The sequence below is a fragment of the Fukomys damarensis genome, unplaced genomic scaffold (assembly GCF_012274545.1).
Source record: "Fukomys damarensis isolate Sample0158 unplaced genomic scaffold, DMR_v1.0_HiC HiC_scaffold_39, whole genome shotgun sequence".
In the NCBI taxonomy this organism is placed as follows: domain Eukaryota; kingdom Metazoa; phylum Chordata; class Mammalia; order Rodentia; family Bathyergidae; genus Fukomys; species Fukomys damarensis.
In genome coordinates this window covers 92611105-92622008 of record NW_022900951.1, presented here as the reverse complement: position 1 = coordinate 92622008, position 10904 = coordinate 92611105, and the positions used below count along the sequence as shown (strand labels likewise).

The window sequence follows — 10904 nt, the reverse complement described above, 5'->3', positions numbered from 1 at the left end:
GAGAGCCGCCCGGGCGCCCCCACGGGCACCAGCTCTCCGCCTGCCTAGGGCTCTACCCAGGATTCCTTGCGAGCCGGTTTCCCCCCCGCCGCACGCAGCCTGCGCCAGGAGTTTGGCGGCAGGACTCGCGAACGAGTTCCTCTTGATGGCGGTGTTGCACCAGGAATGCCAAGGTGCCCTGGTCCCGGGCGCGTTCCCTCCGCCCTTCGCGGAAGAAAAAACTCGAAAAGCGCCAGGCCCAGTGCCGCTGGCTACCTGGCCTCCAACATGGCGGCTCACAGTGCTGGCCGGCTATTCGCCTCCTCTTGGGCTCACAGCTCAGCCAGTGAAGGAAAGGTATGTGCAGCTTGTTTTTTTGTACTCACTGCTTTTGCTGCTCTCTTTCCCACATACCGCACCCTACCTTAACCGTGTACCTGTCCTGCATCTCCTCGTTGTATGTGCGCGCGCTCACACACACACACACAACCACACACAACCTTATGCACACCCCTTTCCCTGTGCTGCTTGTTTACAAGCACAGAGGGAGAATTTGTTTTTCAAATCAGCAAGGAAAACCATTTTGTGCTTCTCTTGTGTAGCTAGTCAAGGAAACCTTTGAACATGTACTTTTCTCTGTAATAGCGTATAATGCAGTTGAATCCTGGTGTGACTTGTCTTTCTTCTTTTCCAAATAGGCGAGGGATGGTTTTTCCTAGAAGTACACATTCACCCCTCCAGGTGTTGATTCCTAGACAGGAGGATTCTTTGGATGACATCCATCCACGTGGACCCCAACCTCCTTACCTGGGCCTCTACCTCCTCCTTAAAACTAAAACTATGTGTGGTGTTTGCCTGTTAGTTTTTTGGGACATTGTAGAGCAGCAGCAGAGCCAGAAGGGAGATGTGAGCTTTTGTTCTTCTTGGTGAATGAGTGATCATCTGGTGTTGTGTGTGGTACAGCGGTTTGGTGTGAAAGGGTACTAACAGTCTGTATGGCTATGGAAAGAGGTCGAAATGAGTATAACTGGGTGTCATGTATTCAGTGCTAGTGGGAGATTGGATTTCTCATTGCAAGGATAGGATTCGCCCTCTTCTTACCAGGTCTGGCTACCTTTCACCAGGTGGAATTTATTTCTCACCTTCACGGCCTTAATTCCATTGAATCAGCCACTGATATAGTGTGAGTTAGTGATAATGATTGACTACAGAAATGGCATCTTCGTCTGCCATGTTTCCCCTTCCTAGTTGCTATTGTGTTCCCTCACCTTCTGCCCTCAAGACAGTCTGTTTCTGAAGTGGTCTGCTAAGTATTACCCTGTCACCTGTACCAGAAATATTGTGTAGATGAGAATATCCCCTTTATTTTTGATTAGATTTGATAACTAAGATGATCCTAGCCAGCATGTTTTCTAGTTAAATTTATATTTCTGCATGCTTGGTAATTGTGCTAAGAAGTTGAAATGTTATGATTCAGCCTTATTAAAATTTGGTGATATTGGAGATATGAATTTTGCTAATGTGTAGAACCAAGGAAGCAAAAATATTTCAGAGAAATTGATTTATAAATCCTTTTGTAATTTTAGTCAGTGTTCAAATATTCAACATTCATATGCATCACATTTGAAAATGCTTTAAGCTTCCAATGTTTAATGAGAAGCAATGTATAAAAAGTGTTATCATTCAGGGCTGGGGATTTAGGTCGGTGGTTCTGGCACTTGCCTTGCAAGCACAAGGACCCAAGTTCAATGGCTGGTACCAAAAAAAAAAAAAAATTATCATTCAGTGACACCCAGAAATGTTTTGAAATTTGCCTTGTTCAGAAGTGTATAAACAGTTTTACAGCACATTTCCATGAAAAAGTATGTAATCGGAAAATTGAGCTTGAACTGAGCATTGTTATCCAGGCCTTTAATCTCAGCACACTGAAGGCTCAGATTAATGTCAGGCCTGCATCCCTGATCAGGTATCTTAGAGTATATCAATAAACTTTGTTGAAAAAAAGAGAAAAAAAAAAAGAAAGAAAGAAAAGAAGGGAAAGCTCATGCCTGTAATCACAGCTACTAGCGATATTAAAACAAGATTTTCAGAAGCTTGAAGCCATCCTGAACAATGTAGGCAGATCCTTCTTTAAAGAGAAATTGAAAGCAGAAAATGGTAGAGTGGTGAGTATTAGAGACTCTCTTCCAGATCTTTTCTTTTTTTCCTAGCAAAGAGGATTTATTGAGCTCCACGGAGGAAATATGACACTATTCCTCAGCAAAAGTACCTCTGGCTCTCATGGAGGAAACTCAGATTAGCGATACACTTCCAATAAAGCCTGGTTAGTACTGCTAACTGTATTAGACTCAGGCAGTTTCCTCTGGTTTTCTCACATGAAGATTTTTCTGAAGCAATTATAGTATTTTAGTTAAAGGTCAAGAGTGAAATTCACAGATTTATAAAGTGAGTGATTTATTCTTAAAAAATTAATAGTTGTTGGACAGCTACCATTTTTGGAAGTTTTTTCAATAGTTCATGAAGTGTTCTATAATTATCTTGGAATACATCTAAAAGCTTTATCCCCATTCAACTATGTTCTTCTTCTTTTTGGGGGCGTTTACTGGGGATTGAACTCGGGACCTTGTGCTTGCGAGGCACGCGGCAGAACCACTGAGCTAAATCCCTAGCCCACTATCTTCTTTTTAATAATAAAAAATGTCCTAAAAATCAAAATGGTAAGATGTTTCAAATGAGATAAAATATTTTAAAATTAATAAATATTAAGGTGAAAAAATACGTCATTGCATAGAAGTATAATGGGTACTTATTACTAACCTCTACAAAAAAAAGTATCTTTAAAAAAACCCATACAATAGTGAAAAAACTGATGTGCTTGGAAAGTATAAGCTTTCTTTCCTTTAAAAACTTTAAAATGTTTTGAAAAGAAAGAGTCCCTTCCTGAAAAATCTATCACACCCACCCATCTTGTACACAAATAACAGGCTCACTGAGAGAGAAATTAGGGAAACAATTCCTTTCACAATAGCATCAAGAACAATGAAGTATCTAAGAATCAATCTATTGAAAGAAGCAAAAGACCTCTACATTGAAAACTACAGCACTCTGAAAACAGATTGAAGAGGATATAGGAAAACCGTACTGTATACCTAAAATGTACCAATAAACTAAAAAAAAACCTATCACACCCATTACAATCACCACAGCTGTCATTGCTTTGCTATAAAAATCATTAGAAATCAGTGTTAATTTAGATTAAAAATTTTTAATTCTAGCATAATTAAGAAAAATGAAAAAATGGATTAATTTCCCCAAATGCAAATAAAGCTAATTTGATGTCTAATAGTTAAAATTGAATAATTAATGTAATTTTTTTTTTTTTTTTTTTTTTTGGTACCAGGGATTGAACTCTGGACCTTGAGCTTGCGAGGCAGGCAGCACCACTGAGCTAAATCCCCCACACCTATATTTCTTTTTATAACTAAATTATCCATTTTGGACTACCACAATGATTAAATAAACTAAGCTAGATTCAACTACATGTTAATTAATTTTCTACATCCTGAAAATATTTTAAGTACAATTATCTTTTGGCTTCCTTTAAAATTATCAAGGACAGCCAAGATCCAATCAGGAAATGCACATGCATCACCACATCGTCTAAAGTCCATGGCTTACATTCCATTTATATAAATAGTTTTACATGCAAGTGCATCATTTTCTTAGTGCAAAGTCTTAAATTCAAAATAAAAGTAGGGCAAAAATGCTGAAATATTCTTTTCACCACTGAGGGGCAGACAAAATAGTTCTCAATTTTTTTTTCTGAGACAGGGTCTCCCTAGGTAGTTCAGGCTGGCTTTCAAGTGGTGGCAATCCTATGCCTCCCCATGCTAGGATTACGGGCTTGCATCACATGCGTGATTCTAACATATTTATCATACCAAGGAGGCCTATTTTGCTGTGACCATACAGAAACTGACAAAACACCATTACTGTAATACACGTAGATTTACAGGAATCAGAGTGTAGCTTGAGGAGCTACATACAAATGGAAGGTGATGAAATCCAATGCTTAGTCGCTAAATAAATTGACAGCAAGGGGAGAGCAAGAGACCAGAACCCATGTTGACCAATCCCCCTCAGTTACACTCACCATGCTCTCCATCAGCTCTGCGCTCTCTGGAGACAGCATGAGGAACACAGCATCTTGTTAGTCTCTGGCCTCCCTCCAGCCTGCTGGCACGAGCAGGTGCAGCAAGACACATCATCCCCTAGAGAAGTACCTTTCCCTGTGGGTCACAGTGACAGCCCCAACTATAGAGACACTGAGGGGTACAGTGTGGGACCCCTTCCTCTCAGCACCATCCCAGGTCACCTATGGTCTCAGCCCCAAGTCGAGGGTGGCTCAGCACCAACACTACAGGGCAGGCCTGGCCTCAGGCTTCAGGGCCATGCAACCTGGTGTGTGTGGGGCAGCTGGCTGAGCATGAGCGGCTTGTCAGTAAACTTCTGGGTTGGGTCTGTGGGCAACTGGATGGCTCTCTGCAAGTCACATTTATTTCCCAGGAGGATGCATTGAATGTCACTGGCCAGCAAGTACTGCTTACACTCCCTGATCCAGGCCAGCAGGCTGTAGAAGCTGGCCATGTAAGTCACATCACATATGAAGACCACAGAATGCACGTTGTAGTAGTAATGCCGCACCATGCTTTTATTTATTTATTTATTTATTTTTTAGGAGGCAGGCAGTGGAACCACTGAGCCAAATCCCTGGCCCAGCACTGTGCTCTTCTGAAAGCACTCGTGGCCTGCTGTGTCTCACAGCTGGATCTTGATGCACTCCCCATAGATGTCCACCACTCATTCTTGGAAGTCTACCCCGATGGTGGCCTTGGTGAGGTTGGAGAAGCAGCTGGGGCAGAAGCAGTAGGTGAGGCACATCTTGCCCACATTGGAGTTGTCAATCTTAATGATCTTGAAGATGCGGGAATGGGCCAGAGACCCACAATACCATGCAGCTGTTGGAGAACCTGGCCTCCAGAGATGACTATCTCTGAAGCCATTCCTACTACATGCCCCACACAAGGACTGAAGAGAGCAGAAACAGGGAGGATTATACCACCTCGAGAGCACACCTGGTTCCACTGTGCCACCCACTTCCCTGAAGCTTCTGGCATGGTGATGTACTTATGCACTTCTGGACCCACTGCTGAAATGCACACTTCCTGTGCACCCCTCTTACCAGCTCCCAAGGCATCTTCTGCTGTGGCTGCCCAAAGGCGCAACCGAATTTGGCTCCATGCCCAACCATATCCAGGGTTCAAGATTTGATGTCCTGACACTGGAATACAGCAGCAGAAGGAGAGGAGAAGGATGTTGGAAGAAGTTCCCTGGGACCCAAGAGGGATCTGAGGCAAGAACTGATGTCTACATGGAGAGTGAAGAGAGGAGACTTTAAAGAAGAGGAAGGAGGTACCTAGCAGCACTCTCTCACAGAGCCTGAACTCTCCTTGAGGGAAACGCAGGCTGAACCTTCAGATGCACATTGACTACTGATGACCCAAGAGGCCTCTAGGAAGAAACACATAAGGGGAACAGATCAGTGGATGAACTGGACTGCAGCAGCTGGTAAGTTATCCAGGTTCACACCCGACCAAGGAGAGGGTGACTGGCTGGTAGCCACCTTGGAGAGGGGTCAACTGATCTAGGAACTCAGAATACCTTTGGTTGGGCTCCATCTAGTAGCTCCCAGTGCCTCGGTATGGGGGCTGAGTTCAAATTAGCAGGAAGTCAGGGATTGGAGTTCAAGCCAGCAGGAGAGACAAAAGACTATTGTAGGCTCAAGGGATCCAGTTCCAGCCTCATAGCCAAAAACCAGCCTGAACTTCTGAGGTTTTAAAGGATTATCCACTACCCCACCATGAAGCTACTGCTGGCTTGCTGGGATTAATCAATATGGCTCTGGACCCTGTGATAACAGTGATCATAGAGACACATCTTGAATTGGATATTTTTATTTTTTATTTTTTTCCTTTCCTTTTCTTTTTTCCTCCTTTTTAGTTCTTGTTTAGTTTAGTTTAGTTTTTTCTGATTGTTTGAACACAGTTTCTAGTTTTATTTTTGTTGTTATTGTGATTCTGTTCTATCCTGTTCTTCTTTTTATTTTTTCCTTTTCTCTTTCCTGCCTGTCCTCTTTACAAGTTTTCTAAAGTTTGTCCTCCAGGTTTTCTTCTGATCTCTTTCCCTTCTTCTATTTCTATTATTCAGCCCCTAACCCTTTTCAAATCTTCTCCCCTAAGGGTAAAAATGCCATATGAAGGGCTGTAATTTGTCATTTTGTAGGCTGTATTGATGCTATTGTTACGTGTACTAGTTCAGACAAGGTGACATAATTGTGCCTATCACTTATTCCTCCTGGTATACCAACACAGAAATTGCCTATGGGTTAAAAAAATTATAGGCTAGTGTCCAAGAACTAGCAGCTGGGCCATGTAGGGAGAATCTTTAAGAGTAGGATACTACAACACACTCAAAACCCAAAAGATAGCTACACTTGGAAGACACTTCTGAGAAGTAGTCATTTCCTAAGGGTTCTGAATACTGGCAACAAAGCTACTTGTCATAAGCAATTGACAAGCATCAACTCAGGAATCAAAGTGTAACAAAAATAGAAAATGAAAAGACACTTACATAAGATGCAACCCCCACAGACTTTCAGCTCACCAAGGGTAAACCTCGGGGGGAATAAAATGGAACAGTCTGAAGCCACCCACCTGAACTCTCTGAAGTGGTAACTGCAGAAGTAACAACGCAAATGAATAAGGCTCTAGAAAAAAATCAGAACAGAAATAATTTCTCAGACAACTACAGAGATGGTAACCAGAATGAAAGATATAGATTAAAAAATTAGAGGAGCTCAAGAACATATTAGAAATCATGAATGCCTAGCATTGGAAAGAAATGGAATCCAAGAAACAGATTCAAACAGATATCCAGGAGATTAAAAATGCCATTCAAAGTAAATATAGGAGAATGAGCCAATGTGAGGACAGTATATCATATGTAGAAGACAAAATTGTGGTTAGCAATCATGAAAAGAGATTTCTTATAGAGTTTTTGTTTTGTTTTGTTTTGGTGCTGGGGATCGAACTCAGGACCTTGTGCTTGTGAGGCAGGTGTCAGCACCAGTGAGCTAAATCCCTGGCCTAAAAAGATATTTTTTAAAAAAACAATCACGGACCCAATAAGAAATTGATCCAGCAGCTGCTTGATGATGCAAAGAAAAATAAGATTGACTGAAGTCAATGAAAAAGCAGGAGAAAGTGCCAATGACATAAAATACCTGTTCTCAGAACTAATGACAGAAAACTTCCTAAGTAGGGAAAAAGAATTTGACACAGATAAGTGAGGCATATAGGAGTGCAATTAGCCATGATCAAAAACAACTTCCCCAAGGCATATATTAGCCAAGATTACAGAAATTCAACACAAGTATAGAGTATTAAAAGTTATTAGAACCTGGCATGTAAAGGTACAAGATCCCAGAAATGAATGTAACTGAACTGTCTACCTAGAATGTACCAATAAATTCAATTTAAAATAAAAAAAAGAAAAAAAAAGAAAAGCTATTAGAGAAAAGAAACAAAACACCTATAAAGGAAAGCTCATCAGAATCACAGCAGACTTTTCAACACAAACTCTCAAGTCAAGGAGAGCTTGGAGTGAAGTATTTCAAGCCCTAAAGGAAAAAAACCTCTAACCCAAATTGATGTACCCTGAAAAACTATCCTTCAAAATTGATGGAGACATAAGATATTTCAATGGCAAAGAACACCTGAAGAAATTCATGACCACGAAATCAGCACTCCAAAGCATTCTGAGGGATAGTCTAAAAAGAGACAATAAGGATTACAACTCCATGAACATCAAGAGAATGAATCCACCAGGCAAGGCAACCAGAAAAGGAAAGCAGAAAGCCAACAGCAGGAAAATAACATGACAGAGAGAAGACAATACATATCAGTTATAACTATCAATGTTAATGATATCAATTTATCAATCAAAAGAAACAAACTGGCAGAATGGATCAAGAAGTAAGATCCAAACAATATGATGCATACAAGAAAAATTTTTAATTGAAAAACAAATTCATAAACTGAAAGTAAAAGGATGGAAAACAATGTTCCATGTGACAGGAACCCAGAAAAAAGCAGAGGTAGCAATTGTATTTGCAGACAAAGTGGATTTCATGCCAAAATTAATTAAATGAGTCAAAGAAGGTCATTACATCCTGGTAAAGGGAACAACTCAAGAAGAAGTTATAACAATTATAAATATATATGCACCAAATAGCAGTGCACCCAACTATACAAAACAAATATTAACAGACATTACAAATCATATAAGCACTAATACACTTGTAATGGGGGACCTCAATAGTCCATTGTCACAAATAGATCAACTACACAAAAAAATCAACAATGAAATATTAGAACTGAATGAAAATTTTGAAGAAATGGACTTGGTAGATGTGTACAGACTGTTCCAACCCCCGACATCAGAATATACATTCTTCTCAGCTGCACATAAAACTTTTCCAAAATAGAACACATACTAGTTCATAGAAAATGCTTAAGTAAATACAAAAGAATTGAAATAATCCCATGCAAATCATCAGACCATACTGCAATGAAATTGGAAATCAACAGCAAAAGAAACCACAAGATCTTCATAAACATAAGGAAATTAAAAATCAACCTCCTGAACAACCACAGATGAAATTAAAGAAAAAATCAGAAAATTTCTACAATTAAATGAAAATATAACATACCAGAGGTTATGGGATGCAATGCAAGCAGTCCTTTGAGGGAAATTTATAGTGGTAAATCCCCATATCAGGAAAACTCAGTTGGTGCACATAACCTAATATTGAACCTCAAGCCTCTAGAAAAAGAGCAAGTCAATCCCAAAGCTTGTACAAGGGGGGAAATCATAAAAATCAGAGCAAAAATTAATGCAAGGGAGACTAACAATACAAAGAATCAATGAATCAAAGAGTTGGTTGTTTGAAAGATTAAGTCAAATTGACAAACCCTTAGCCAACGGAAGGAAAAGACTCAAATTCATACAATTAGGAACTAAAGGGTGAAATCACAAGAGATCCCACAGAGATCCAAAAGATTATCAATACCTACTTCAAGAACCTGTATTCTAATAGGATGGAAAATACAGAAGAAATTGACAGATTCCTAGATGCATATGAATTACCAAACTGAATCGAGAAAATATAGAAATTTTAAATAAACCAATATCAGCCAATGGAATTCCATATTAAATTTTAAAACTAACAACAAAGAAAACCTTGACCCTGAAGGATTTACTGCTGAATTCTACAAGAAATTTAGAGAAGACCTAATGCCACCACTCCTCAAACTCTTTAAGGAAATTGAAAAGGAAGCAATACACCCAAATTCATTCCTGGAAGCAATTATTACCCCAATTCCAAAACCAGAGAAAGATCCAATGAAAAGGAGAATTTCAGGCCAATTTCCCTAATTAACATAGATGCAAAAACCATAAATAAGATACTGGCAAACAGAATGCTGCAATTCTTCAAGAAGGTTATACACCATGACCAAGTTAGATTCATCCCAGAGATGTAAGGATGGTTCAACTTACACAAATCAATAAATGTTATACACTATATTAACAGAGTGAAGGACAAAGATTATATGATCCTCTCAATAGATGCAGAAAAAGTGTTTGACAAGGTCCAACAACCACTTATGATAAAAAACCTACAGAAAATTGTTATAGATGGCCTATATCTCAATCTGATAAAAGCCATTTATGACAAAACAACAGCCAATGTCATACTAAATGGACAAAAACTAAAAGCTTTCACTCTAAAATCAGGAATAAGACAAGGATGTGCACTGTTACCACTCTTGTTCAATATAATTCTGGAAACACTAGCCAGGGCAATTAGACAAGAGAAAGAAATAAAAGGAATAAAGATAGGAGAGGAAGAAGTTAAATTATCATTATTTGAGGATTCCATGATGTTCTTCATAGAAGACCCCAAAAACTCCACCAAAAAAACCTTTTAAATTTAATAACCAAATTCAGTGGTGTAGCTTGATATATAATCAATACTCAAAAGTCAATAGTCCTCTTGTACACAAATAACAGACTAACAGAGAGAGAAATTAGAGAAACAATTGCTTTCACAATAGCATCCGATAACATACAAAAAATGAAATACCTAGGAATCAATCTGATTAAGGAAGTAAAAGACCTCTACATGAAAAAACTACAGTACTCTGAAAAAGGAGATTGAAGAGGATATCAGAAAATGGAAAGATACCATTTGTTCTTTGATAGGAAGAACTTATATATTAAAAATGGCCATACTTCCAAAATTGTTACACAGATTTAATGCAATCCCAATCAGAATCCCAACAGCATATCTCAAAGAATTAGAAAAAATAATCCTAAAATTCATTTGGAACTAGAAGAAACCTAGAATAGCAAAGTTAATTCTGGGAAACAAAGGCAAAGCAGTGAGTATCACAATCCTTGACTGTAAATTGTATTACAAAGCTATGGTGATTAAAAAAAAAAACAACAGCATGGCACTGGCAAAAGAACAGACCTGAGGATTAATAGAACAGACTAGAGGTTGCAAAACAACTCCCTATATATACTCAACCACTTTACCTTTGACAAAAGAGCCAAAAACCTTTACTGGAAGAAAGATAGCCTCTTTAATAAATGGTCCTGGAAAAACTGGCTTTCCACATACCAAAAATTGACATGAGACCCATATCTTTCACCAGGCACTAACCTAAAATGGAAATGGATCAAAGATCTACATATTAAAACAGAAACACTAAATCTGCTGGAAGAGCGAATAGGTAGAATGC

The 10904-nt window shown here is 39.1% G+C and overlaps 1 pseudogene; it reads right to left on the bottom strand.

Annotated features, from left to right (window-relative positions):
- Window positions 1–4384: 4384 nt before the first annotated feature.
- On the bottom strand, window positions 4385–5483 carry LOC117284753 (annotated as a pseudogene).
- Window positions 5484–10904: the final 5421 nt, after the last annotated feature.